Source organism: Gavialis gangeticus, unplaced genomic scaffold, assembly GCF_001723915.1.
Source record: "Gavialis gangeticus isolate Ggan-Ray unplaced genomic scaffold, GavGan_comp1, whole genome shotgun sequence".
In the NCBI taxonomy this organism is placed as follows: Eukaryota; Metazoa; Chordata; order Crocodylia; family Gavialidae; genus Gavialis; species Gavialis gangeticus.
The window spans coordinates 13,327,211-13,334,234 of record NW_017729009.1 but is presented as its reverse complement, the minus strand read 5'-3'; the positions used below and the strand labels follow the sequence as shown (position 1 = coordinate 13,334,234).

The 7,024-nt window shown below is 45.1% G+C and overlaps 1 protein-coding gene across 4 annotated transcripts in view; it reads right to left on the bottom strand.

Moving 5' to 3' along the window:
* The window catches only part of NKAIN4 (Sodium/potassium transporting ATPase interacting 4), a 91,313-nt gene that overhangs the window by 76,706 nt on the left and 7,583 nt on the right, over window positions 1–7,024 (bottom strand). The window lies entirely within an intron of this gene.

Here is a 7,024-nt window from a genome sequence, read left to right as displayed (position 1 = left end):
TTTTGTTTTTTTTTTTTTTTTTTTTTTTTTTTTACTTTTTTTACTTCTAAGTAAAGGGCAGCTAGAAAGAGCAGGGGATAGAGTAAAGTAATACAGATACTTCTCAAGTTTTACCTCCAAAGATCACGGCCCAGTGGCAATAGAAGACATACAGGAGGAGGCTTCTTTGCCATAAAAGTCAAACCAGGAACCCACTACAAGTACAGCAAGAAAAGTGCTTTAGAGTCTGAAAAGGCTATTTTTTGCGAACAGAAAGTTCTGCTTTTCATTTATTTCAACAAAGCTATGCTATGCTGTGTGCCAAGAGTGGATTGAATTGCAGGATACATAATATTCCCAAATGAAATTCTAGATTTAGTTATCAATCTGGTAAAATAACAGTCATTATTGTTTGGATTATCTGGGATGAAATCCAATTAAGAAAAACAACTGTGCAAACCAATGATACAAACACATATTAATCCACATCACAATGCTATTTCATAGAAGGCTCTCTGTAGTCCAGCGCATCCTTTTCCATTTTTTGGGCTTCCGACCTATTTAATATTTACGAGATCACAAAACAACCAGATTGACCTTGTGCTAAACTACCATAGGAAAAAGGAATGAGGGAACTGTTTGACTGTGTTGGACCTTACTAGATTTTATTCATGGTCCAAAACCTCTGAACGGGTTTGAGAGAACACAAAGCCATACGATTCCTAGGAGTCACTTGTAATCTGCCACCACAATGGCAAGTACGGATCTGGATTGTGAATCTGGTGATGCCGGACTTTGAAAGAACCTTTCGATTTTGCTGCTCTCCAGATTTGGAAGTGAAATGCTCTGGCTGAGTCATTACTAACTACAGCTGCTCAGATAACGGAGGGTTTTTTTTCCCATCCACAAAAGATGTGGCTAATTTTTTTTGAGGGGATGGGCCTGGAATTTGGAAATAGTTTCATAGTTTCTAGGGTCGGAAGGGACCTGAGCAGATCATCGAGTCCGACCCCCTGCCATGGCAGGAAAGAGTACTGGGGTCAAACAACCCCAGCAAGGTGTACATCAAGCCTCCTCTTAAAGACCCCCAGGGTAGGAGCCAAATGTTGAGTTTTACTCCTGTATACTGATCAAACATTATCTGTGGAAGGCACAGACCTTTTGCAAAATATTCCCTCAGTCCAATGCCCATATTGCCAATGGAAATCAGTTCAATGGAAATGTTTTGACCAGACATAGCACTGGCACAGCCTTAACGTTACACAGTTCAGAAGACAATGCGTGTAATCTGGTCGTTATATCAACTGCATTATTAATTGTACTGCTGCATTGCCTAGTGACTCCCAATATGGATAAGCCCACATTGTGACAGAGGGTGTACAAACATAAGTAGGTTTGGCAGGATTCGATTTTTATTGGTAACCTTCGGTAAACAGCGATTCCAAAACACACTTGCAAAATATTTCCATCGCTAATAATCGTGGATGGTAGGGTTGCCAACCCTCCAGGATTGCCCTGAAGTCTCCAGGAATTAGATATAAATCTCCAGGAGACTGCTGAGAGTCACCCAGGAGGTACATGGGAGGGCATTCATTAAAATAAATATTATCTGATTTATACAGAAGTCCAACGGGTTTTTAAAATGTATACGCACCATAATCCGTAACTGATATATGCAAAAATGTGGGCATGTGCAGGACCCGTGTTGCGGTTGTGCTGGCGTTCCAGAAACCCCCCGGGATAGATTCAGAGTTGGCAACCCTAGCTGATGGCAGTCCTAGAGTAGTTACATCTTTCATTTAAAAAAACTGGTTGCCCCCCCCCCCATATCCCTAATTTTGTGCAATCCTGAAACTTTAAAAGGGAGAAAAATCAAAATAAATGCTTACAAAAAATGCCGACATAATCCGGCAAAACCAATTTTTATTGAATTTTGCCAAGCCTCAATGTAAGTAAAGGACAGGTCCTGCCCTGCAGAGATGATAGGTTAAGTTTAAGGTGAAAGGCAACAGGTGAAGATGATAAAGAGATTGGGAAGCACAAGGTAACAGTAACACAACTGCTTGCTTTTGTACCTGCCTACGTTTAACTGCTGTAGGTGCAACTCTGTTAGCACATGCAATTTGTGAAATTATGCAATTACATGGGAGCTTGCAGCACCCCCCGCTCCCCAAGTATGTATAGTATGTCAGTCCCCTCTCCCAGCACTAGCATTGCTTTCTGGGCTGCAGTCAAGCACAGGGTAAGACTAGCTTTGCCCCTCCCTCACTTTGGGGTGCCCTGTGTAGGGAACATATAATTCAGCTTAGCTCTTAACCAGGCTGTGCAAAGGGGAAGGGGACGGTTCGCTCCCATGGGCCAAGCAGAGACTAGGTCTTGATTATTGAGTACAGACGGCATGCTTGAGACTCTGCAAGATGTCAGAGATACAGCCTTGCCCCAAGGAGAGGATGGATTACAGCAGACAGGCTGGCTGGAATTTCCTCAAAGTTTAGGGCAGCTCCATATATAAAGAGGGGCAGGGTTTTGCTAATAATGGCATGGAGGGGATTTAGTCCAAAAGTCAGCCTTCAGGCCACTTGCTTCCTCTTCCTAAAGCAGATAAGTTTATAAAATATAACATATCTTCATTCATCCTTTTGTGGCCGGATTCTGCTCTCACCTACACCCATCGCTGTCCCATCTGCCAGGTGACTATTCCCCACCCCACCCCCGTGTGTTATTTTATCAACTTTTGTCGAGAGGAAACAGTCGGAGCCACATGAGTCATGAGAGAGAGCTCTAGATTGGTTTCAAATAGCTTCCAGAATGGGCTACCCACTTCTGTAAGAGATTAAAAAGGCATTGACAGGGAGGAGTTGGAAGGAGATACTGAGAGAGGAAATAAGTAAATAAATGTATATAGTTATTCTTGGCTGGTCTCCATCCATAGCCCCATCCCTGGGCTCCTCACTCACTACATCCTTGAAGTGTTTGTCATTTTTTCCATAAGAACCCCGTATTTTTAAATGATTTATAAAACTTATCTGTAAAATTGTCTCTAGGCACAAGCTTGGCATCCAAGCTCCCAACCCAGGCACTGATTAAAAACAAAATAAAAGAGAGAAACTACAATGCTTCATTTATTGGAGCAGGGTGCAGGGGGAGGGGGAAATTTTCCATGCCTGGTCAGCCTGGAATAAATTCAAATGTACAAATGTTTATTGCTCCAGGAAATGCCCTGTTGGGTGCAAAGAGAGGGATATGTTCCTTAACAACCTTTCTCTCTGGGACCCAGAAATTTTTTGTGGCTTCTTGCCAGGACTCACTTACCCAATCCCGCAATCCTTTGTGGTCCTAGAGAGTGTCCTCTATAAAAATACTGAGTTACAGCCCATGGCTGGAGAGTCCATCTTTAATCTCTACAGGACAGGTTTTTTTGGTGCTTTTCAAAGGAGTAGACTCTGGGTAACGCTTCCTTGCTTGGGAAGCATCTTGCTTAGGTTTGGCTTAAAAATTTCTTTATGGTGCTATGCCCACACAGGAACGTGGCGGGAGGGGGTACAATTTAGGGAGCTGGATTAAAGTGGTGCTAAGGAAGAAATCTGAAAGTCTTCACTTTTCATCCTCAATTCACACCGTTGGACTCTTACGCTTCTCAACATAGTGGGTGTGTCTACATGTGCATTTACTGCGCAATAACTTACTGCACGGTAAGTGGTTTTTATTCTGGTGCCTACACGTGCAGGCGTTACAGCGCAGTAATGTTGTGTATGGACTGATTTGGGATTAAAGTTAATCCCAAATCAGTCCACACACACAGGGTTACTGTGCAGTAGGGCATCCACACATGCGTAGTAACTACTTGGGCGTAAATTTGCTCTCTGTATCATGTAGGTAGCAAATTTACACCAAAGTCAGTGCAAGTCACCATAGTTACTGCACAGTAGGAGTGCACACATGTAGGCACATGCCCACTGCACAGTAATTTTTGGTTACTGTGCAGTAACCGTGCATGTGTAGACACCCCAGTATGAAACAAAAGGAAACATTGTCAACTCTAGGACCAAACTTTCCCTTCACTGGCACAGTGATGGGGACTAGAGAGAGTCTGGTGTGCCCTTCCCCTGGCAGGTCCAAGACATCATGCTGCTAGAGGTATTTGTCAATGTATAACCCACTGAATGTACCTCCCTCAGTTAGAAGTAGGGGCTGTGGACTGAACCTACCACACCGAGTACTCCTGTATGGATGAAGAGTAACCTACCTAAGCATGTGCTTCATTTTAAGCATGTACTTAAATTCCACTGGGGATAGCGGTGGACATGGAGCAACAGGGAAATGTTGCCCAGTTACGTGCACTTGGGTGGAAGAGAAAAAGAGCAGTGTCAACTCCGATATCCCAAGTATACTGGCTAAAAGCAGAGAAGTCATTCCCTTTATTTGGAAAACCCTAGGCAGATGACAGATACAAGTGGAGCTGGTCAAGTTATTTGTTAAAAAAAACAAAAAAAAAGCCCCCTTTTGATTAGCGAATCATCTACGACTCGATCCTGATTTTCTCCAGACATGCTCATAAGCTTGCCCTAGCAAAAGATTTGCAGCCTGTGGGTTACTGGAGAGCTATTTGGTATTCAAGCTGTGTAGCTGGTCACTGAATTCCCATGTTGTTGTTCCAGCTCCCCAGTTGGATGACAAACTTTCTAATCAGGAGAACAACACAGAGCAATGATTAATGTGCTCAGGAATTATGTTTTTACCGGCATAGGATTTATGCTACAATTTGTGAACCTCTCAGGATCTGTGAACACTTCTGCACATACCTGGCAGTGGTCCAGCTGCTTGCATACAAGAACTACTATGATGTCTATAAGCCATCAAAAGCTTATACATGCACGTGTGTATGTATACACACATTTATACATGTATATATGCACACATTGATACATGTACATACATCTCTCTCTCTTCCTCCTGATAGAGAGTGATTGCACTAGAAAGGCATGCATTAGACTTCATCATCTCCAAACAATAATGCCCTGTAATTAGAAGTTTGAAGAAATGGGGATGGCATTCTGACCTCACTGTATTGAATGGCAAAACTCGCACTGAATTGAGAAGAACCAGGATTTCACCCCAGTGCTTTAACTGGAACTAGCACAGTGCATGGAAAGACAGAGGGCAGGATACAGAGAGTTCAAAGTGTCAAGTGAAACAGAGCAGAGAGCTGAGAAGAACAAAGGAAGTTCATGTCACTATAATTTCTAGACGATCTGGGTCTGATATCTTCTGTGCTTGGCATTAATTGATTCGGTCACAAAGACCATCTTAAATGGTGGGTCACTTGGCTGTATTGATCTGTAAATGACGGGACAATCTGCAGCTAAGGAGAGCGAAAAAGGCACCAGGAACAATCTCACTGGTTCACCCGCTCACTTTTGGGGAAGTTAGCCTCCAGCTCACCATCCTACCCTCCCGGCAACGGAGTTTCAGGAATGCCCACCCCCCATCCTTTACATTTTTGCATCTCTCCCCATTTCCCCAGGCAAGTGCCATGGGAAACCTCCAAGGCAGAGGCATCCAGACTAGCTTAAGAATGAACGAGATCTGATTCTTTTCTTCTAGGGGAGGAGGGTCCTAAAGAGAGAGAGAAAAAGCTTGGGGTCCTTTGTCCCCGTCTCCTGGATACCAGAAAACTCCCACGCTTGTCAAAACCCAGGGCAGCTCCAGCATGTCATGCTTAAGCAAAGTCTATGTGAATGCATGTTTTGAACGCCGGAGGATGCGCTGCTCCATTTAAGAGACGATGACGTGCTCCAAGGCGGATGGCAGCGTGGTGACAGTTTCTGTCTGCTATCCCGTGGGAGATATCGCCCCGCCACTAAAGACACAGACTCAATATAAGACTAAACGTGCACCAAGACGAAATACACCCCTCCATCCTCGGGCATGAAGAGCACAAGGCAGCCGCTTACTTTGTGATCTGTGCAGCGCCTCTTACGTAGACGTCTCTTGATTATTCTGTCCCTAGAATAAATGATTGAAACTCCCCCCCTGCTCCAGGCTGCTAATTTTTAGATCAAACAGTTACACTGTAAAACTAGCAGCTTCCCGGGTTTTATTTTCTCCCCTCCCGTTAAGTGAGAGATTTTGTTCTAAATATGTCCCTCCGTGGAAAATACAGCACTGCCACAGCAAACATCATCAAAATGCCCAGCTGGCACTAACTTGCTGTAGAACTTAAATCCAAAGCCGTTCCTTTCCTCCCAGAGGTCTGCAGACAATGCTCCCAGTTGCGGCAAATTTGGAGGAGGAGGGAAAATGCTTAATTAAATGAAGAATGGGCATTTCCTTTTTAAGGCTAAGGAAACCCTGGGGCCTGTTAGCCACGGACAAGAAGGGGAACCTCCAGAAACAGGCCAGGCGCAGGGACAATCAGAAAACAACCAGAGCTTTGTTAATCACAGCTCACTCCGCGCTGACAGGCGGGCAGATGGCACCGAAAGCTGTGACCTGAGAGGGGGCATCAAAGAGCTGATCTCTCATTGAACAGGCTACCCAGAGAGGTGGCAGGGTCTCCATCCTTGCAGGTTAGACAAAGCCGGGGCTGGGATGATCTAGTTGGTCCGGCTTTGAGCAGGGGGTTGGACTAGATGTGACCTCCTGAGGTCCCTTCCACCCTCCTTGTCTGCAGTTCTGGGTCTGTCTGGCCTCTCCGGGTGGCTGCCCATCTTCACCAGGAGGGGCGAAACCCTCGGGTCTCAGTTGTCACCAGGGCAGGCAATGCAGTCCATCCAAGGGGAACTCACCCATGTGAGAGGGACCCTGGGCTGCAGCTTCAGGGGCTGCCACGGTCCAACCTGGCTTTGTTTCCTCCTCTCTGAACTTGCACCGGGCTAGGAGAACTTGCAGTGTCTCAACACCGGGTCCTTCCAGTGCCCCTTACTTCATGCCAGCCTTCATTTAAGAGACCCCCCCATTATAGCTCGTTCGATACAATCATCAAAACCCCCTCATTACAACAACTCGCTCAATATGATTGGGGGGGGGGGGCTGATTGTATTGG